Below are 22,181 nucleotides of genomic sequence, written 5' to 3' on the forward strand. Positions count from 1 at the left end.
CCCAGAAAATGTTTTGATTTCTATGAAGCTGCATTTTCTCATGGAAAACTGTTCTGTTTTTTGACCAGCTCTTGTCTAAACTGACAGCTTGTGATGGGGCACATACGCCCCACACTGGCAAGGAGGGGGTTAGTGAGGGCCTGTGGATCCAGTTAGGCCGCCCCGCTACACCTGCATAGGATTGCCAACCCACCAGGATTGTCCTGGAGTCTCCAGGAATTGAAGATTAATCTTTAATTAAAGATTATGTTCTGTGATGAAACCTCCAGGAATACATCCAATCAAAACTGGCAACCCTATACCTGCAGCAGATGTCAGGCACAGGAAAGGGAGTTAAAAGAAAGAAACCTAGCCCACTTCAGGGCTGGCCAGGAAGGAGAGCAAAGGTCTGCTTCTCCTGATGTGAGAGAAGTCCAGAGACTGAGGTAACTTGCCAGTCTGACAAGCCAGAACGGATGGCCAGTGGAAGGGATGGCCAGACCCTGTCAGAGTGGCAGGAGTACTGGTTATTGGAAGTCAAGCCCTGAACAGAAGGGTGAGGTCCCGCTGAGGGTTCATCGGATGACCCTGTTCAGAGTTGTGGCTTTTCCTGATTTCTGTTGGACCTTAACAAGAGTGCCTTGGTTGGAGGACGTCGGCCCTCACACGAGACAGCAATCAACTAGCAGAGACCTGTGGCTGTGTGAGTTGTAACTGGATTGGCCATGAGGGGGCGCCAGAGGCAAACCCGATCTCAGGCCTTGTCTAGAAGCTGGTCAAGTTACAGCAGAGCCTGTAACTTGCCCAGTTTTGAGTGTGTTAAAGCCAGCATGACCCTGTCTACACTAGACTCTTCGGCTGTGTTCGTTAGAATATGTTTCTGTGCTAACATTGCTCATTTTAGCAGGCAAGACCTGCTTGACATTTTGGGTAGCTCTTCACTGCAAAAAGCCCTGGTGTGTTCTCAATGCGTGTTTTATCTTGGGTGAGCAGCTCCAGTTCAGTCCCAGGATACTCTGTAGCTGCTAAGCCAAATTAAAAGCTGATCTGCTGTGTCACTGCTATTCAAAGCCAAGTTAGCTAATGAGGGGTAAGAACACACCTTGGGGGTTTTGTGCAGTGAAGACATTCCCTTTGAAAGGACCAAATTAGAGCTTACCTAGACTAGAATTTGAAAACTAAGTTTGGTTCAGTCATGTTGGGGATCCTTTTGGGTTCGCTGCCCACAGAGGTTTGTGAACCAGAGCGTCGCCGAGGGTGAATCCTGACAAACAGCCAACACTTGGCACAACCAGCCAATGTCCAACTGCATAGCCATAACCTTCTCCATTCCCACATATTGGGATCCAGTCAGCGGCTGGGAACAATATCACATGACTACTGTAACTTACCAACAAAAGCAGTCCTGGATTGGTGTCGGTGTGGAGGTGGGAGTCTGTGGGTTATGTTCATTGATCATGCCTGTGAATGTTGTGAAACTGAGAGTGGGTTTCCCAAGTTACTGGGCTCAGTACAGGAAGAATGGAGGGAAGTTCTCTAGCCTGTACTCTGCAGGAGGTCAGACTAGATGATCATGGCCAAGATGCTCCACAGAATAGTTTATGGAGAGAGATCACCCCCTGCGAATTACTGGCTCTGCTCTGCTAGTGGTTAACTTTCATGGGGTGTGTGGATGTTGCACATCAAACCTATGGTATGGAGATCTCAAGCCAGGAACATTTGCCAAGGAGAGGAACTGCAAGCAAACCACCTTACTTTGCCGCCTGGAAAGTATGCAGATTGCTTCTTGCTCAGGATTACATTTATAAATAGCAGCCTGGCACAGGCTGCTGCTTCTAGCCTCCTCCCTCCAGCCATTACAGAGTAAACTCGAAAGTGAGAGAGAGAGACATGTACATGCAGAAAGAGACAAAGGGAGGAAGAGATGCAGAGAAGGAGAAGAAAAAGGGAGAGAGAAATATACACAAGATGAGAGAAAAAGAACGGGTGGCAACACAGGGAACAAGGCACGCGAGCTGCAGTGTCTTGAAGAATCTTAACCCAGAGCTAAATAATTGTGCTGCAATGTGTGTTGCGTACTCAATTTGCCCTGCTATTGATCCCAGTTAGTAAATAGGAACTGCGAGCCCAATAAAAATTATTTATCCTCCCCAATTCCTTAATCCAGATCCGATCCCCTCGTTAAGGTGATTGACGACGCTGACAGGCGGAACACTGCTCAAACTCCCTCCTGTGCTGTTAGCAGCTTTCGGTTCCCTTCTCCAGCTCCCATCACCTCCTGTTAATGACACTATTGATCCCTCCCTGGCTAGTGGTTCGCTGATAATTCAAAGCCCATCTGGGTCTCCAACAACCTTGTAAAACACCCCACTGAAAGCAGGCTGCCGCGGTCCGTGAGGCATGGAGCAGTCCAGGTGCTCAGCGGCCCCCCTGCTGTTTCTGTGGCTTTCCCCAGACCCCTTGATGAGCAGGGTGGGTGACGCTGGCAGACCCTACAGATCCTGCATCACCCCACCACTGCTCTTTCAGGAAGGCATTTCACTGGCCAGAAGGCAGAATCCCCAAGTCCCATCTCCTTGTCCTCCCCACCCGCACACAAACGTCTCCCCAGAGCACCTGCCCCACTCCCCAGAGCCCCTGCATCCCTCTCTCCATCAGATGGCCCCATGGAACAGGCCATTATGCTGTCACTTTGCTGAGATGCTGCATTCTGAGTTGGGCACCTAGAGCACTGGCAGCGCAGACTCCCCCGCCATGCCTGAGCCCTGCCCTGGAGGGACAAAGGGATTTCGGTGCCCATGGCCCAGCCAGTCCTTGGGGGCTGCCCACAAGGGGGGCAGTGAATGCAGATGGCCTTGGTGGGCTTGGGGATGTGGCACTGGCCTGAGGTTCCCCAGCTGTTACCCCTGGGAATGAGTTTTGGCCCCTGCTGATCTGTGTGGGGTCAGAGACGGTAGCAGGCTTCCCATCTGCTGTCCATCCAGCCCTCCTCAGTGACATCCTTCACCCCAGAGCTGCTCAGACAACTGGAATCCTGGGGAGAGCTATAGCCTGGATTCTAGGGCTGCTGAGCCCCAGCCAGGACTTAGGGAGACCTCTGTGGTGCCTGGGAGCTAGGCAGCCAAGGAGAGCCCTAGAGATGTCTGTGTCCAGTAGCCTCAATACAGGATCCCTTTTGTATTCACTGCCCCCGAGTCCTGCCTCTTCCCTACCATACTAGATGCTACAGGGCTAAATACAGCCTGCCTTTATGCCAGGGGCAGGAAGCAGCAACAACCTCCCCTTCACCAAGGAATCTGCCATGACAGAGTGGCACTGGTTGTGGAGAAGGCTTGGCCAAGGTGCTGGGTGCATATGCTAAGCCAGGGCATGACCTCTGCAGCCTCCACCTGGGGAGGTCCTATGGTGCCCCCAGCAGATGTTAAAGCTGCTTCCCTACCCCTTCAGGGCAACATGTTCTGCCAGGATCCAGGGTATAGCGGGACACTCAGGGCTCATCTATGCTAGCTATTGCTGTGGAACAATGACAGAAGCCTTGTTCAGACCAGTTCTGAGCAGGGTCACTTGGCTCGGTGGGAGTCCAGCCTTGTGCCCTCGCTGCTCTAATCACTGGCAGTAGTAACCATGGGAAACATGGGGAAAATTTAGGACAAAGTCTTGGAACCAACCACGTAAACAGGGGAAATGGGCTTGTTTTTCCTAGTTTTCTATTGTTGGGGGCAGGCCATCCCTAAGGTGGCTCCATCAGGTGCGGGACAGGAGACACGCAGGAGTAGCAAGGGTGTCTTCATCACCACAACATATAGCCAGCTTGGCATCTCTCTTAGGGCAGTGACATTGTGGCTAACTTGGCAGGCTGAGCGCTGTGGAACCCTTCTGGTGCAGTACTTGGAGGCTGAATGGGATGGCATTGTTGGATACCACCAGACCACAACCCTAGAGACAGGGCAAGCTGCTTATACCCAGAAACCCTGGGCCTCCTCAGCATCTCCAAACTACCCCTGGTGGCTCTGAACCAGCAGGGTCTACAGTGACGCTTCCATCCTTTCCTGCAGTGCCATAGTCTAGAAGTCGATGGTTTCAGCTCTAACATCTCGACATTGGCCAAGAGACATCACCTCACAATGGGACGTCTCTCCTGAAGTGTTGCTCTCAAGGGCAGCAAGTCCCTGGGCATGATGAGTGCAACAGAGATGGTAGAGCAGGTAAGGAGATGGAGGATAGAGAAGGCACAGAGACAGGAAAGAGGGCTAGGGTTGGATCCCTGAACACTACATGGATTTAGAGCCCAGCAGTAACAATGACCCTGAGATTGGCTGATAACTTGGAGCTCCAGTTGAAGGCAATGGGTTTTGCACATGCTCAGCACCAATTTGGGCCTACATGAGTCTAGGCATTAAACCATGCACCTCAGTATGGCACCAGAAAGGTCACCAACAGCCCTCTAAGATGGTGTGACCAGAGAATGAGTTCAAGTGGTACTCCCAGGCACCCCCATGATGGGGTTGGGTTGGTCTGCACCCAGACATGGATAACCCAAAGGTGCAGTGTAGCAGGGTGGACACCCGCTCAGGCCCAGAGGGGTTTAAGATAGCTCTGGGAGAGGGCTTGAGCAGGGGAAGAGCAGGGCTGATTGGCAGAGCAGCCGCAGCTGGGGGCCATGCCCCAAGCAGACCCAGTGGGCCTTATAAAAGCCAGGGAAGCCAGGAGCAGAAGAGCACTCTCTCTTTAGCTCTGAGAGAGAGGGATCTGGCTGTAGAGACCCGAATAGAGGACCCAGTTTGGAGCAGGGCTGGGGAAAGGCCAAGGGAGCCTGGGAGCTCCGGCTTAGGAAAGCCCCAGGCTGCGGGCCTGGTAGGGTCTATTAGGTACGGGGGTTGCAGGGGCAGCCACAGGTAGGCAGAGGCAGCAGGTCCAAACCCAACCTTGCCTGTGATGAGTGGCTCATACTGCAGTCTGCCCCAGGGCGCAGTGGCTAGCTGGTGACTGGCAGGAGCCTATGACTGAGGTGAGGTAAGGATAGTGTGTGGGGGTTCCCCTGGCAGGGGGAGACCCAGAACTGTGGGGTACTGCCAGGAGGCAGCACCCAGTGAAAGGGGCACTGGGGTCCTGGGAGGGACATGGGAGCCAGCAGCAAGGTGAGACACCAGCCTGAAGAGGGCACTCTAGAGGCTGGAAGGCTAATTCCCAAGGACAACCAGCAGGAGGTGCCGCCGGTGAGTCTGCATCCTGCTACATGCAGGAAGAGAACGTCTTGGTTCTCCTTCTGCTGGGAGCCAGTGACCAGCCTCTCCTGGCTCCCTGGGGAGCTCTTTATTGCCATGAAGTTAACAAAAGAAAATTTCCATGCAATTGACCTTTAAGTATCAGATAATTTATCGTGTGTTTACCCCCAATGACACTTGGTCCCTGCTGGGGATTTAATTACTAACCCAGATTGTTCCAATAAAGCTGCAGGGAGGCAATTACTAGGTGATATTTATGATCAGGTGTAAATATCACCTTCCTCTTGCATTTACATTTGTTATTTATTTCTTCTATCCCCTACCTCTTTCAAGATCAAACAAACAGGTGCTTTATATCCACTGGCTACAATGGCCTGTGGAAGCACGCAGACCCATGGGCTGGTTCGACCCAGCAGGGCTCCTGCTCTCAGATCCCAAGCTGTGATGGTTGTGTAATGTCGAGTGGCCCCATAGAGCGGCACAGACACAAATGAGCCCTGGAAGGAGGCCACCGTGTCACAGTGGCTTTGGTGTGGGGGTTAAAGGTAGAACAAATGGCAGGGGTAGAAGGAGCTGTGCAGAATGCCCCATCCTCCCAAGGAGGAAACCAGTGCTGGGTGCTAATTGTGCTTTAGCACCATAATCTCCACCCAGAGATGCTTTGCAGGCTCCCAATGGCTGGAGAAAGTCCTTGGCAATGTGGGCCATGAGCTCATCAGCTACAAGGGTTTGTGTCTGCCCAGTGTATGCATGGGAGCTGCCAAGGAAAAGCCAGGTAGACACTGGAAGAGGCCTTGGTGCACTCTGCTGTATTGGCCCAATGCCCTGACATGGTATTTGGGTGCTGAGCCCTGGGGGGGGGCGGGGGCTGAGGCAGGGGTATGCTTCTCTGACAGAGAGCACTGACCCAATGCCTCAGCCTAGTTTTAGGGGGCCTTGCAGTGGGGGAGGCGTCCTCTTTCAGATGATGCATAAAAGAGAAATCCCGACTTCTGCTCCTGGCCCTTCTCATGTGAGTCGGGGTGTTAACCCCGCTGGGCTGGCCAGATTCCAACTGAGCCAGTGAAAATATTCTGCTGTTGCTTCACTTAGATAAAGTTTTCCTCTTCCTGTCCTGTTCAAAGCCGCTCTGTAGCATGGCTAGAATGCTCATAACCGATGCTTCATCCCACCTGAGAGGTGACTGCGTTTAGGTGCTAGGTGAAATGACCTCCTTGCTGCAGGCATCATCTGCCATTCCGTAAAGCACCGGGACATGCCCCAGGGAACCAGTCGTCCTCCGAACAGGATGGGACGGAATAGCCATCCCCCACGGGCACACAGCCAAGGCTGCTGTCCTGGCCCAGGGAGCGGGGTGACTCGTCATTGAGACGGCAGTAAGGCATGTAGCGGTAAGATTCGGAGAGTGACTGTGTCTTTGGGGGGAGAGGCAAAAGGGTCATCTGGAGTCCAGAGAAGTGAAGAGCACCAGGAGGCAGGAGCAGGCGATCGGGGCATCAGGTGAAGCCCCAGAAGGGGAGTTAGCGGCTCAGCTGTTGTCTCTGTGAGCGGGAGCATCGACAGACACTAGTGGTTTGTTCTAATGAGGCCATCCTACCTCTGCTCCCGTCCAGCTGTGCTGTGAGGTGTGTTCTGGTGCCTCTGCCGGTTTCTGATTGCTGCCCTCTGCCCTGATGGCTAAACTGGGGAAAGCAACCAACCTCCACACGGTGCCTTCTCACTACGCACCTCCCATGGGGTCTGCACCACATTGTCAGCCAAGCAGCTGATGTGTTTCATCCGCCTGGCAGTCTGGTTCCCCACACATACAGGGGGAACGACAGTTTGTGTCCTCGCCACATGTTTGATTCCTTCAAGAACATCTATTTTTAACTTGTATTTGTCAAGCCGGGCTTGCCAGGGATACACAAGAACATACAGCGTGCGAATCACGGATGGCCAAGGCATTTAAAAATAAACCCAGGCTTCATTAAAGAGCATCTGATACCTCCTGCACAACACTGCGAGACATTCTATTTTGGAATAATTACATGCTGCTCTCACCTCTCCACCATAGCCAACTCTTCCCGGCTTCTTTATTGTCGAGGAGATATGGCTGTTTGCACGAACACAGGAGCTGGGATTCTGAAGGGACCATCTTCTTTCATTGCTTGTCATTCACTGGGGACAGAAGATGTACGTACAAAGGCACCAACAATGTAGTCCATACCCACCCTTATCCAACTCTGCCACAGAAGATTACAGGTCCAGCATCCAATACTACATCTGAATGACCTCCCTTGAATGTATCCCTATCCAGGGGGCTGTCTTTGGGCCCCAAATGGCCCCTGGAAGGTCTCACAGCTTCCTCTTGCTACAAGGAAACAGTGGGGGCCCCCTTGGCTTGGTGCCAGTGGACAATTCTTTCTGGGGAGCAGGCATAAGAGTTTTCCTGCACTAGTGGGGCCCAGGGTAGCTGGATGTCATGCAGCTAACCGCATAACCCACACAGGAGCACTGGCTGAAAGAAAAGCCCAGACATGAGGGGCTAGAGGAGCCCCCAAAGCCCGCTGCAGTCAGTGGAAAGACTCTCTCATGGGTTTCATTGGGTACAGGAACCAGCTCCAGCTTGCAAAGTTCACAAATGGGTCGGATGATGGAAGGAGGAGTCCTGACAAGTTGCAATGGGGATGTGGCACCGGGCAGCCTTCAAGGTCTTCTCTGCCCCTACAGTCAAGGTGCTGAACCCCTGCCATGTCCCATGGAGTCAGTAGCAACTCAGGGCATTCAACACCTCTCCACTTACGCCTGCAGGCCAGCACTCTCGCCTCAGGGTTGGATGCCCAGTCTGAGGCACCTGGTGCTGAGCACCCCCAGCTTTAATTACAGTGAATGAGGAGCTGAGGGTGCCAGCACCCCTGAAAATCAGGCCCAGGGAAAACAGAGGTGCCCTAAATCCAAGGCTACTTTTGAAAATGCTGGTCCTCATGGCGTCATAATCCTCTGCCGTGACATCACCTGCTGTTGCTGTGGAGATGGTTGTGAGGTCACAGACATTGGGTGGGGAAGAAACCATGTCACAATTTAAGCTCCATAGCCCAGGCAGAATGGGTGGGCAGCATTCTGCAGCCCTAAACTCAGCAGGTGTGAGCAGGAAAAGCCACAGTAAATAATCACCAGGGATTCCTCCTCAAGGACTGAGCTCAGTCGCATGGAGATCTTCCTGGTGAGGCTCCGAAGGCAATTCCTAACCTGGACTGGGATCTCCTGTGCCTGGCCAAAAGGGAGAGGAATTCAGCAGGCCACTGTTGTTCTGAGTGACCCCACCGTCAACTCTGGCTCGACAAGCAGTGTAACTGTGAGCAGACCGTAGCCCTAAAGCAGGGGTGGGCAAACTTTTTGGCCTGAGGGCTACATCTGGCTATGGTAATTGTATGGCAGGCCATGAATGCTCACAAAATTGGGGGTTGGGGTGCAGGAGGGGGTGCAGGCTCCAGGCGGGGGTGTGGGCTCTAGGTTGGGCCCAGAAATTAGGAGTTCAGGGTGCGGGAGGTGGTTCTGGGCTGGGGCAGGAGGTTGGGGTATGGGGGCAGGGGTGAGGGCTCCAGCTGGGGGTGCAGGCTTTGGGGTGGGGCTGGGAATGAAGGGTTTGGGGTGCAGGAGGATGCTCCGGGCTAGGACTGAGGGGTTCGGAGGGCGGGAGGGGGATCAGGGCTGGGGCAGGGGGTTGGGGTGTGGGAGGAGGTTGGGGTGCAGGCGCCAGGCGGTGCTTACCTCAAGCAGCTCCTGGAAGTAGCAGCCTGTCCCCCCTACAGCTCCTACACAGAGGTGCGGCCAGGTGGCTCTGCGTGCTGCCCCATCCACAGGTGCCACCCCTGCAGCTCTCATTGGCCACAGTTCCTGGCCAATAGGAGCTGCAGTGGCAGTACTTGGGGAGGGGGCAGCATGCAGAGCCCCATGGTTGCCCCTACACCTAGGAGCCAGAGGGGAGACATGTTGCTGCTTCTGGGAGCCACACGGAGCCATGGCACACACGGAGCGGGGCAAGCCCCCGACTCAGCTCCCTGGTAGGAGCTTGAGAGCTGGATTAAAAGGTCTGATGGGTCTGCTAGCAGTAATTTGCCCACCCCAGCCCTAAAGGGCCTGGTGGGGTGCATATGGTGAGCAGGATTGGGCCCTTCGCGGTTTCCTGCTGATGAAGCACGCAGAAGGTTGGGGCTCACGGCAGCTTGTTTACAGGCAATGTAGACACCACCCAAGGTTGGAGGCCATTGATAGACTGGCTCTCGGAGGACCATGCTTCCAACTGGACCGCATGGTAAGGCAGCGTGGTTTTTTTTTCAAGAGCCCTTTCATGGCTGTCTGTGTAACCAGCATGTGTTCTCGTGCCTTCCGACCCTCAGTCACATCCTCCTCTCAGAATGGTCCTGCTCTTTGTCTGCGGAGTTAATGAGGTTTAATTGTTCATGATGTTTGCAGTTCTAGCCCATGGGGATGATCATTCAGCCCTTGCATTGCCTGAGCTTTGTTGAGCTCTCCCCCTCCTGCCCTCTGCTCAGCGGTGCCTTCTGGGGCCGTTCTCGGACAGCTCCCTTACGGAGGGCTCTTTGTGAAGGACTCTGAGGACCCCCGAGACGGGCCGTGCCAGCGTCCCCGTGACGGGCTGTGCCAGTGTCCCCCTCCCCCCCCGTGACTGGCTGTGCCAGCGTCACCAGCGAAGGGCTGTGCCAACATCCCCTGTGACAGGCTGGGACAGTGTCACCCTGCAACGGGCTGGGCCAGCAACCCCCCCTGACGTGCTGTGCTAGCGTCTCCCCATGACAGACTGTGCCAGTGTCTTCCCCCCTCACCCCCCACAATGGACTGTCCCAGCGTCCCCCTGTGATGGCAATGCCAGAGTCCCCCTGTGACAGGCTGGGCCAGCATCTTCTCAAGATGGACTGTGTCAGTATCCCCTCCCCCCCATGACGGGCTGTCCCAGCGTTCCCCCGTGACAGGTTCCCCCGTCATGAGCTGTGCGAGCATCCCCCCACAACAGGTTATGCCAGCGTTCCCCATTACAGGCTGTGCCAATGTCCTCCTGTGATGGCCTGTGCCAGCAGCCCCCCGTGACAGGCAGCATGTCCCCCACTGACAGCCTGTGTCATGGAGTCCCGGGGCGATGCTCTGGAACTGCTCCCTACAAAGCCAGTCAGGACTTGGGTGCCGTCTCCTCTCTGAGCAGCCTGTCTTCAGGGGGAGAAGCTCACACAGCTTCCACCTTCCTGGGTCTGACCTCGGAGCATTCAGCATCCTCTGCCCCTCCGTGCGCTTCCCACAGCGAGTCTGCCCAGGTGGGACTCGTGGGGAAGCCAGAGGGCCTTGCACCCCACCTCCGCAGTTAGACGTGACTCTCAGTCAGCTGGTAAAACAGAAGGTTTATTAGTCCACAGGAACACAGTGTAGGGCAGAACTTGTTAGCACAGAAATCAGTGACTTTCAGCCAAGTCCATCCTAGGGGGAAGGGAGCCCAGAGCCAGGGTTCTAGCCCTCCTCCCATGCCGCAAGCCAGCAGAGAGTGACTAGCTTCCAGCTGCCTGGCCCTTACCCTGCCCGTTGCTCCTCCTCTGGTCTTTGTCTCACTGCCCCCTCCTGGGTCTCAGGTTATGAAGGGGCAGCCATAGCATCCTTGTAGGCAGCTGGAGAAACCCTCACAAAAGTCACACACGCTTATTCCCACCACCTAGACATTGGTGCAATACAAAGGGAAACTGAGGCACACATAGCATTCATGCAAAACAGTAAGACTCACATACAACATAACAAGGGAAAATCTCCACTTCATCACATCTCCTCTTCAAGACCCAGCTGAGTGGGATCACTTTAGTCAGTGACCTGGAGAAGTCCAGGCCCCCCTCTCCAGGACAAAGCATCAACTATAACATTTGCACTCCCCTTAACGTGGACCTCCTCCATCTCATATTCCTGAAAGGACAGACTCCACCTCAGGAGCTTGGCATTGGCCCCTCTCATCTGGTGAAGCCATGGCAGGGTGAGTGCTCCATGTACACAGTAAAGTGTACACAGTGAAGAAATCTGATGAGGTTCAATAAGGATAAGTGCAGGGTCCTGCACTTAGGACGGAAGAACCCAATGCACAGCTACAGACTAGGGACCGAATGGCTAGGCAGCAGTTCTGCGGAAAAGGACCTAGGGGTGACAGTGGACAAGAAGCTGGATATGAGGCAGCAGTGTGCCCTTGTTGCCAAGAAGGCCAATGGCATTTTGGGATGTATAAGTAGGGGCATAGCGAGCAGATCGAGGGACGTGATCGTTCCCCTCTATTCGACATTGGTGAGGCCTCATCTGGAGTACTGTGTCCAGTTTTGGGCCCCACACTTCAAGAAGGATGTGGATAAATTGGAGAGAGTCCAGCGAAGGGCAACAAAAATGATTAGGGGTCTAGAACACATGAGTTATGAGGAGAGGCTGAGGGAGCTGGGATTGTTTAGCCTGCAGAAGAGAAGAATGAGGGGGGATTTGATAGCTGCTTTCAACTACCTGAAAGGGGGTTCCAAAGAGGATGGCTCTAGACTGTTCTCAATGGTAGCAGATGACAGAACGAGGAGTAATGGTCTCAAGTTGCCGTGGGGGAGGTTTAGATTGGATATTAGGAAAAACTTTTTCACTAAGAGGGTGGTGAAACACTGGAATGCGTTACCTAGGGAGGTGGTAGAATCTCCTTCCTTAGAGGTTTTTAAGGTCAGGCTTGACAAAGCCCTGGCTGGGATGATTTAACTGGGAATTGGTCCTGCTTCGAGCAGGGGGTTGGACTAGATGACCTTCTGGGGTCCCTTCCAACCCTGATATTCTATGATTCTAAGTGCCACCCAAATAGATCTGGCTGCAGCCTTTTAGTCACAGCCTGTGCCAGCGTCCACCATGACAGGCTGTGCCAGTATCCCCCCCTGACGGCCTGTGCCAGCATTCCCCCATGATAGGCTGTGCCAGCCTCTCCCCACAATGGGGTGTGCCAGCATTGCCCATGTCCCCCAGGTCAGGCTGTGCCAGTGTCCCCCAGGTCAGGCTGTGCCAGTGGCCTCCCGCAACAGGCTGTGCCAGCGTCCCCCAATGACGGCCTGTGCCAGCGTCCCTGTGACGGGCTGTGCCAGCCTCCTCCATGATGGACAGGTGATGTGCCCATTTGCACACGGGCACAGCACTGCCCTTGGCTGGCTGGAATGTCACAATGGCTCCAGCAGCTGCCATCATGTTGCCCTCTAGTGATAGCAAGGGAATAAGCCTTGATAACCTCTGCAATTCCTAGAACAGGGGAGGGCATACTTTTTGGCCCGAGGGCCACAGCTGGGTATGGAAATTGTATGGCGCTGACTTCCCCTCTTAGACACATAGGCTCTGACTTCCCCTCTTTTCCGTGGGTGCTTGACCCCGTTCTGCCCCTGGCCCCGCCCTCACTCCACCCCTTCCATGAGGCCCCGCCCCCTCCCCGCCCCATTCCAATTTTTCCCCCAAATCCCTGCCCTGGCCCCACCTCGTCCCCGCCTTCTCCCCAGAGCGCGCCATGTTCCTGCTCCTCCCACTCCTTCCTGGAGCCTGCTCCCCGGCAGGAGCTCAAGGGCCAGATTAAAACGTCTGAAGGGCTGGCTGCAGCCCCTGGGCTGTAGTTTGCCCACCCCTGTACTAGACGCTTTCCTCTCTGCCCACACGGCCACCCTCTCCTCTCAGCCCTGATCCTCTGGTGCCTCGATAATGCCCTCCCCTCCCCTCTGGCTCCTTGGTAATGGCACTCCCCTCCCCTCCCCTGTGGCTTTGAGACCAGCAGCCTCGTTCATCTCAAATCCATTCCTGATGTGGCTGCTAAGATCAGCTGCTCAGACTCTGCAACCACCCCACACCTCCAGTGGTTCCCCATCTTCTGCTGCATCAGACACAAAGTCCTTCCTGGCAACCCCCCTGCCCTCCCCATCCCCCGGCTTGCTTCTCGCCAGGCCAGTGTCTACCTTCGCTCTGCCATTGACACCAGCCTCCATGTTCTCTCTCCAGCCACCCCGCTCGCACCAGTGGGAAACAAGTCTAGCCAGAGTCACCCCCATATCCACCTGCGACTCCCTTCCCCCAAACTCACCTCTGCCATTGTGCCGGAGGGTGGTGAGGTGTGTGCCCTGATTGGCTCAGCTATGCCATGTAGTACCCCCTTGCCCACATGCACTTCTCTGCCTCGTCTGCCCAATCCCCCTTGTCTTTGGGGCAGGGCCTGTCCTTGGATTTTTGGTTTGTACAGTGCCTAGCACAATGGGGCCCAACCCTGCAGAGGCCTTCAGTGCTAGCACAATAGCCATGTTAATGAGAACAGCAGTTAGCTCCAGTGCCTTCGGAACAGGAAGTGTTATCTGTCCTTAGTGCAGCATGGTGGGAGCTAGCTGACACCAACGGGGCTTGGCCGTGGGCTGTGTTAGACACCTGGGGTCTGCAGCACCCACCCAAAGGGAGCTGGGGGATTCAGAGCTAGTTATTCAGGAGCATAGTTAAGAGACGCTATCCGCTTGTGCACAGGAATAAGGAGGCATTTGACCATCTCCATTTGAAACACAGCTGCTGGGCATTAGGGGCTGTGGGTTATTTTTTGTCCTGTCCTAAGGTAGCTGCTGCTGGAGCCAAGACCCTAGATGTGTCGGCTCAGTCATCTGGCCACTCCTATGACTGGCGCCTGGACTCAGAAGGGGAATTCCCCTCCATTCGCTCATGGCTGGGAGGTTCTGCTCCCAGCCACCCCCCATAGCCTCAGTCGGGCTGCAGGGCGTAAGGCAGCAGGGTGGAATTTGGCCCTCTGTGTATGGACAGGCAGCCTCCCACTGCACAGTGACTCCAGCTGTGGTGTGAGCCGGCTGTACGGGGAGAGGGAAGCACAACGGCAGTCAGTGAGCAGTGCCAGTCTGGCTGTGAGGGGAGAGCTCTGGGCTGAAAACATCAACATTCGGGCCCAGACGTACAGGGGTGGGTGTGTCAAATGTGAGTGAAAATCTGAGTGCACAGTGATAACCCTCCCGCCCATTTCCATGGACAGATCTAAAACTCCTGTAGGAGAATGGCACTGATGTTTTCTGAGCTATACACATATGTGCTGGGAGTCGCTAGTGATCAGAACGCCCTGTATAACAATGTGGTGGGTGCTCCACCCCACACAAGGCCTGAGGAGGCTGGGGGGGGGGGGGCAGGTGGACCAATTAACTGCAGAGGCTGCACCTGCAGGAGGAGCCAGGGAGCAGTGAGGACTAATTACAGACAAGGCTCAGCTGGCAGGAACAGGATGCAGCTGTATAAAGCCCAGCAGTTGCAAGCAGAAGGCATTGTAGAGAGAGGCTGTAGTCACTCAGGGGGAGAGATTGTGCACACACGCACCCCCCACCCCCCCCCCCCGGGGTAGGACTGTGAAGACCTGGACTGCTTGTTGTAGGGTCCCTGGGCTGGAGCCCAGCATAGAGGGTAGGCCTGGGTTCTCTGTTAAGGGGCAGGTTTCAGAGTAACAGCCGTGTTAGTCTGTATTCGCAAAAAGAAAAGGAGTACTTGTGGCACCTTAGAGACTAACCAATTTATTTGAGCATGAGCTTTCGTGAGCTACAGCTCACTTCATCGGTATGCATCCGATGAAGTGAGCTGTAGCTCACGAAAGCTCATGCTCAAATAAATTGGTTAGTCTCTAAGGTGCCACAAGTACTCCTTTTCTTTTTGTTAAGGGGCAGTGAATTGGAAGACTGCCTGGGACATTGAGAGACTTTGATTACCCCTCCCCCTCCAAGAGGGGAATACTACAGTGACCTAGCTGGAGGGCCAAGCCATAGAGTAAGAGGAGGAGAGAGAGAGATGGAGTGAGTGACTGCAGGAAGGGGTGTCAGACTGGCAGAGCTGGTCCCCAAGGAGGCTTATTCTGTCTTAAGCCTCCTATTCACAGAATAAGCCAGAAGGAGGCGCACAGGGTGAGTAGAGCATTATGTGAGCAGTAGATAGGCAAATGGCTAGCTTAGATAATAAGCAGTCTCCAAATGTCCTGTATAAAATGGCTTGGATAAAGAAGTTTACACACAGATCCATGGTGGGGTCCTCAGAGCTATTGGTTCACTGGGAATAAGGAAAAGGGTAGTTTCATAGAACCATAGATTAGGGTTGGAAGAGACCTCAGGAGGTCATCTAGTCCAACCCTCTGCTGAAAGCAGGATCAACCCCAAATAAATCATCCCAACCACGGCTTTGTCAAGCCGGGCCTTAAAAACCTCTAAGGATAGAGATTCCATCACCTTCCAAGGTAACCCATTCCAGTGCTTCACCGCTCTCCTAGTGAAATTGTTTTTCCTAATATCCAATCTAGACCTCCCCCACTGCAACTTGAGATCATTGCTTCTTGTTCTGTCATCTGCCACCACTGAGAACAGCTGAGCTCCATCCTGTTTGGAACCCCACTTCAGGTAGTTGAAGGCTGCTATCAAATCCTCCCTCACTCTTCTGTAGACCAAATAACCCCAGTTCCCTCAGCCACTCCTCATAAGTCATGTGCCCCAGCCCCCTAATCATTTTCATTGCCCTCCACTGGATTCTCTCCTATTTGTCCACATCCTTTCTGTAGTCAGGGGCCCAAAACTGGCTGCAACACTCCAGATGTGGCCTTACCAGTGCCAAATAAAAGGGAATAATCACTTCCTTCGATCTGCTGGCAATGATCCTACTAATGCAGCCCAATATGCCATTGGCCTTCTTGGCAACGAGGGCACACTGCTGACTCATATTCAGCTTCTCGTCCACTGTAATCTCTAGGTCGTCTTATGCAGAACTGCCGCTTAGCCAGCCGGTCCCCAGCCTGTAGCGGTGCATGGGATTCTTCCATTCTAAGTGCAGGACTCTGTACTTTTCCTTGTTGAACCTCATCAGATTTCTTTTGGCCCAATCCTCCAATTTGTCTAGGTCACTCTGGACCCTATCCTTACCCACCAGCATATCTGCCTCTCCCCCCAGCTCAGTGTCACCCGCAAACTTGCTGAGGGTGCAATCCATCCCATCATCTAGATCATTAATGAAGGTGTTGAACAAAACTGGCCCCAGGACCAACCCCTGGGGCACTCCGCTTGATACTGGCTGCAAACTAGACGTCGAGCCATTGATCACTACCTGTTGAGCCCAACGATATAGTCTTCTTGTTGTCCGTTCATCCAAGCCATACTTCTTTAACTTGCTGGCAAGAATACTGTGGGAGACCATATCAAAAGCTTTGCTAAAGTCAAGGTATATCATCCACCACTTTCCCCATATCCACAGAGCCAGTTATCTCGTCATAGAAGGCAGTCAGGTTGGTCAGGCATGATTTGCCCTTGGTGAATCCATGTTGACTGTTCCTGATCACCTTCCTTTCCTCCAAGTGCTTCAAAATGGATTCCTTGAGGACCTGCTCCATGATTTTTCCAGGGAATGAGGTGAGGCTCACCGGTCTGTAGTTCCCCAGATTCTCCTTCTTCCCTTTTTTTTAAAAGATGGGCACTATATTTGCCTTTTTCCAATCGTCCGGGACCTTCCCCGATCACCATGAGTTTTCAAAGATAATGACTAATGGCTTTGCAATCACATCCGCCAACTTCGTCAGCACCCTCGGATGCATTAGATCTGGACCCATGGACTTGCGCATGTCCAGCTTTTCTAAATAGTCCTTAACCTGTTCTTTCACAACTGAGAGCTGGTCACCTCCTCCCCATACTGCGCTGCCCAGTGCAGCAGTCTGGGAGCTGACCTTGTCTGTGAAGACCGAGGCAAAGAAAGCATTGAGTACTTCAGCTTTTTCCACATCCTCTGTCACTAGGTTGCCTCCCCCATTCAGTAAGGGTCCCACACTTTCTCTGACCGCCTTCTTGTTGCTAACATGCCTGTAGAAACCCTTCTTGTTATTCTTCACATTGCTTGCTAGCTGCGACTCCAGTTGTGCTATGGCTTTCCTGATTACACCCCTGCATGCTTAAGCAATATTTGTATACTCCTCTCTAGTCATCTGTCCAAGATTCTACTTCTTGTAAGCTTCATTTTTGTGTTTAAACTCACTGAAGATTATCTGTTAAGCCAAGCTGATCGCCTGCCGTATTTGCTATTCTTTCTGCACATCGGGATGGTTTGTTTCTGCACCCTCAGTAAGAAATACAGCCAGCTCTCCTGGGCTCCTTTCCCACTCATATTACCCTCCCAGAGGATCCTGTCCATCAGTTCCCTGAGGGAGTCAAAGTCTGCTTTTCTGAAGTCCAGGGTCCGTATTCTGCTGCTCTCCTTTCTTCCTTTTGTCAGGATCCTGAACTTGACCATCTCATGGTCACTGCTGCCCAAGTTGCTACCCACTTCTACTTCCCCTACCACTTCTTCTCTGTTTGTGAGAAGCAGGTCAAGAGGAGCACAGCCCCTAGTTGGTTCCTCCAGCACTTGCACCAGGAAGTCCCCAACACTCTCCAAAAACTTCGTGGATTTGTCTGTGAACTGCTGTATTGCTCTCTCAGCAGATGTCTGGGTGATTGAAGACCCCCATGAGGGTCTGTGATCTGAAAACTTCTGTTAGTTGTCTGAAGAAAGCCTTGTCTACCTCATCCTCCTGGTCTGGTGGTCAACAGCAGACTGCCACCACGACATCACCCTTGTTGCCCTCTAATCTTAACCAAGGCTTAACAAGCTTTTCTCCAGTTTCATACCGGAGTTCTGAGCAGTCATACTGCTCTCTGACATATAGTGCAACTCCTCCACCTTTTCTTCGCTGCCTGTCCTTCCTGAACAGTTTATACCCATCCATGACAGTGCTCCAGTCATGGGAGTTACCCCACTGTGTCTCTGTTATTCCAATCACATCATAGTTCCTTGACTGTACCAGGACTTCTAATTCTTCCTGTTTGTTTCCCAGGCTTCTTGCGTTTGTGTACAGGCTGTGATGGTGCCCCCCATAAGTCTTTACGGAAATATGCTTATGAATGTATATATGACATAACTGGAATATGTTTTATGCTACATATGCCATGTAACATATCTCTGTAAAGGTTATGATCTACTGAATCTATTCATCCTATTTGTATGTATGTCATTATTGTATTCAAAGTTATGAATATTGGCTGCATACTTGATTTTTAAGTAGCCTTTGTAAAGCATCTGGTCAGCTTCTTGAGAAAGGAATGTGCAAATTAAGTGCCCAGTCAAGAAGCACGTAAGGGACAATGAATCAGAAGGCTCCAATCCACATAAGAAGTCTCATGAGGACTTCAAGGTAACATGTGAACAAGCCTGTAAAAATTGAGTCATGCATGAACATGTGACTTGCCCATGTGACTCCAAAACTCTATCTTGGAGCTGGACTTTGCATAGGAGAGAGTCTCTACCCACAAGGAAAAGTCTGTTTAAACCCCTGGGAGACCCCTCCATTTTGTCTTCAGCTGGCTAAAGAGAGAGCCTGTCCACCCCCAAGGATACCTGAAAGAAACTGGAACAAAGGACAGTAACTACAGGGGGTGTGAGTGACTGATGAATATAGAATCATAGAATCATAGAATATCAGGGTTGGAAGGGACCCCAGAAGGTCATCTAGTCCAACCCCCTGCTCGAAGCAGGACCAATTCCCAGTTAAATCATCCCAGCCAGGGCTTTGTCAAGCCTGACCTTAAAAACCTCTAAGGAAGGAGATTCTACCACCTCCCTAGGTAACGCATTCCAGTGTTTCACCACCCTCTTAGTGAAAAAGTTTTTCCTAATATCCAATCTAAACCTCCCCCACTGCAACTTGAGACCATTACTCCTCGTTCTGTCATCTGCTACCATTGAGAACAGTCTAGAGCCATCCTCTTTGGAACCCCCTTTCAGGTAGTTGAAAGCAGCTATCAAATCCCCCCTCATTCTTCTCTTCTGCAGGCTAAACAATCCCAGCTCCCTCAGCCTCTCCTCATAACTCATGTGTTCCAGTCCCCTAATCATTTTTGTTGCCCTTCGCTGGACTCTCTCCAATTTATCCACATCCTTCTTGAATATAAGTTTAGGGGATCTTTCATGCGGGTCCCTACATCTGTACCCCAGAGTTCAGAGTGGTGGGGGGAACCCTGACAAGTTGGATCCCATCTCTGCCTAAGTTTGTCCTGGACTCCAGTGCTAACCTAGTGCAGTCTCTGGCAGGAGACCCTGGCTGGTCTCTTGCATCCACCTAGAAGGCACTGCTGCTCTCCCAGTGAATGGCATGCTAGCTAAGCCTCCCATTTCCACCCACACACACCACTGGCTGAGTGGCCTCCCCACTAATTCCATAAACTAATCAGGGCCAAAGCAGTGAGTATGCACTTGGTGCAGAGAGAGCCTGGGCAATCGGAGACTGCAAAAAGGTTAATGACTCTGGAATTGATTAATTTATGACCTCAATACATCTCCAGTTTTTCGCAAGCAAGATGCTTTTCGGAGAGCTGCCAAAAATGGCATATGTCTCCTTTAAACCCAGCTCTGGTCCCAGCCTGGGCAGGTTGCAGGCCAGGATACCTCCCGGAAAGCAAATCCACAATTAGTTTGTGAAGTTTCGCCCCTAGGCATATGGATGCAGAACAAGCAATGAATGGCATTCGCTGGAGTCTGTTACATTCCCAATTGCCCCAGGTCTCCCTCCAGCTCATACAACTGCTAAGAGAGACCTTTCCAGCTCAATAGCTGTCCCTGGAGGTGATTGTGGGCTGAGTGCGACCCAGCAGCCGTTCCCTGCCAGAGGGAGAGCTCCCCAGCTCCGAGTCAGCCCATGCAGCATGGTAACAGCCCTGGGCTCCTGCTGTAGCATGACTTCCTTTGGTGGATTGCAAGCCTGGGACGAGGCCCTCATGCTTCCTGTCCCCTCTTAGGGCCCTGGAGGAAATGAGTGGGTGGGGTGACCAGTGGGTGCCGCTTTGCCAGAGTGAGCCCAGCATAGTGCTACATGCCTGGCTGCTTCGGAGAGCTGGGAAAGTCCAGGAGGCCTGGAATAGCAGGGTGTGAGTGCGCAGGTCATGGGACATTGAGAGAACGGTGCGGATCCAGGGCTGGGAAAGCAGGCAGCCGTGGGCCAGGACTGAGGGGCACTGGGCAGGGGGATGACCAGGGCTGGGCAGGGGGATGACCCAGGGAGCTGTGGGTGAGAACTGAGGCACACTTACCCCCTCCCATCATATAATGGCCCCCACTTGCCTTAGGATGCTGAGTGAAACCCTTCCTGGGGCTGGTTCATAAGGAAAGCTGCACCCCTGGTAGCATGGCCCTAACCCTGCCTAGAAGGAACAGCTACATCCAGAGCCGCTGTCAAGCTCACCTTGGTGTGAGTGCAACATCGGCACCCCAACAGTGTCCCACCCTTCACCACAGCATGCTCAGCTCCCCATCCTGACCCGCAGCCCCCTGGCTATCCCAGTCTGGGGCCTGCCCCCAGCTCTGTCAAACCCAGCAGAGAGTGAACTAGGAGGCCCCATGCTGGGGCCCAACAGGTGTGCTGGAGCAGGAGGTGAAGCTGGTGCAGCGGGAAGGGAAGGTGGGGGGGATCGCTGGAGGCAGTTCAGCCATAGGCAGAGGCCAGAGGGGCTGTGTTCCCTTCCTGCTCACTCAGGCTGCAGGGAAATGGGGCAGAAGGTGGGGCCTCAGCAAAGGGAGCAGGCTCTTGACCTACCCAGACTGGAAGCTCTCTGGGGCAGTGATTGTCTGCCCAACGGCTTCCTGCTCCCTGACTGGGGCCCTATGGGCGGCCACAACGCAAGTCCTCCTCCTCTGCCCCCCCCCTCCCTAGGGATCTGATCCCACCGCCTCCCCGCTGGCTGGGGTCTCTGAAGCAGGGTAGTTTTGTGCTGCCTTCAAACAAGCCCTTGTTGTTGGTGTGAACGTAGCTGGGGTATCCCTGCACCGCCCCCTCACACAGCGCAGCCTGGCTCCCAGGCAGCCTTGGCTCTGCCCTCCCCACTGGGGAAAAGTGCACGTTACCGCCTCGAACGGGAGTGAAGAGCTCTCAGCAAACACAGGCAGAGAAGGACTGAGCCTGGGTCTGGAGAGAGCCAGATTGGTTCCTGGGACGGAGGTGACAGTATCCACAGGACCCACCATGCTCAAATGGCCATGACACAGAGATGTGCCCCATCTAGACACCACAATGGATCTAGACTCTTCCTTGGGACACTCAGAGGCACAGCCTGTCCTCAGTGTGCTCCATGGCAGAGACAATAACTGGGGACAGCCACGCACCAGCTGAGCTTAGGACCCCCTTCCATCCCAAGCAAAGGGCACAGCCAGAGGGCTCCGCTGATTCTGTCCTGCAGGAAAATGGTTGCAAAGCATATCTTGTGAGTTTACTTGGTAACTGCTAGGCCGCCAGCAGTCCCTTCTCTGGCAAGGACCCATTCTGGTTCTCTGTCCGTCTCATTATAACATGCAGGCTAATTGTGTTGGTGACGGCACAGATCCACCGTAGGGCATGAATTGCTGAGCCACTCTCCCAATGCATTTGCATGCGTTTGTTTCTTGCGTGTCCCAGGCAGCCACGCAGTGAAACGGAACCCTACAGGCTGAGAGGGGCTGTGACATTGTCCTGAGGGTCTGGGCCAGCGCATTCAGTTCCTGTCTTCTAATGAACTGTCTTTGTAAATTTCCCCAGAGCTTTGGGCCTTGGCTCCTGTGTGTTCTGGCAGGGAGCAGGGAATTTTTCATGACCCACAGAGTCAATTATGCTGGAGTAATCCCATGCAGGGCGCTGACTGCATTACAATGAATTTGGGTGTAATTTGAACTCTCTCAACCAAATAAGTCAGAAGAAGAAAGAGGCGGGGGAGCGCGTGTGAAAGAGAAATACAGACCAGCAACAAAAACACACACAAAGGAGGAAAAAACAGGCCCTGCCCCCGAACTGCTTGTGCTGGGAGATTTCAGGCAGGAGCCAGAAACTATTGGTGGAAATGCACTAGAAGGAAAATATTTTGGGGGCTCTGTCTGTGTGGTGCAGAAGCTGTGTGCAAT

Source organism: Lepidochelys kempii, chromosome 10 (genome assembly GCF_965140265.1).
Source record: "Lepidochelys kempii isolate rLepKem1 chromosome 10, rLepKem1.hap2, whole genome shotgun sequence".
NCBI lineage: Eukaryota > Metazoa > Chordata > Testudines > Cheloniidae > Lepidochelys > Lepidochelys kempii.